Raw genomic sequence first — 1,056 nt, 5'->3', positions numbered from 1 at the left:
CAATGTGTTCATGCTCACACTTGCAGCCTCCATGACGACAATAATTCGAAGATGCATATTTTGAGTTTATACGTATATAATGTATTCAAATCTATTTAAATTCATTTTATTTCCTTTTTTAATACGGTATGACCTTCTCTTTCAAAGCATGCATGGCGATATATTGGAAAATAGCTTTGCTATGGAAAACACTGACATCAAACATTGCATGTTGTATTATGCTTTCCTGCTTTTTATAGGGAAATCTCAGTTGTAATTTTAAACTGGAAAATCAACCTTACACACTGAAAATAATCGATTATATTAATTTTCGTTTCAAAATGACGTTATATATTTTTTTAATCATTACCTGATTATGTTTTAACTGGTGAAGCTCTTTTCATGGTGTAGAAAGGAATACTTGCTTCCACATTTCATGTCACAAATGAATCGTTTTATGTGATGATTCACAATTAATCAAATAAGTGTTACACTCCATATATTCTTATAAATTAAACAATAGATATCATAAAAAAAATGCTACGTCTACTTAAAGATCAAACTTATCAGCGGTTATAAAATCATGTCCTATTTCTAAGAACACATTTTTTGTCTTAACACACTTATCATCATAACAGGCCAACTGTCGTTTTTGAAAGTTATTCTACGTCCACTTTACGAAGCCTCTTTTCCATTATCCGCAGTTGAACTGATATTGGGAGTTCTTGAAAAATATCTGCACATGTGCGTTGTCCAGCATCATTTGTGTATTTAAATTCAGCTACCGGTACTTGCCACGATCTTACCAGCCTAACAATTCTTTTAAGAATAAAAGCTGATCCATATTGGGTTATTGTGTTAATAGCCATCGATTCAACATCTGCGAGGTTCAGATATGTACTCACTGCTAGTATCTGTAAACATGTTTGAATATCCAGAATGTGGCGCTCATCTAATGATCCGGTCTCGGAAGAACTAGAAATATTCTTTATCCATTCAATTACTTGTGTTTTACATTTGGCCGCTAACATAGTGACTTGAAACTTCACTGCAATGGGGAAGACACACATAACATTC

This window comes from Dreissena polymorpha, chromosome 3 (genome assembly GCF_020536995.1).
Source record: "Dreissena polymorpha isolate Duluth1 chromosome 3, UMN_Dpol_1.0, whole genome shotgun sequence".
In the NCBI taxonomy this organism is placed as follows: Eukaryota; Metazoa; Mollusca; class Bivalvia; order Myida; family Dreissenidae; genus Dreissena; species Dreissena polymorpha.
Note: the sequence above shows the minus strand (reverse complement) of the source record.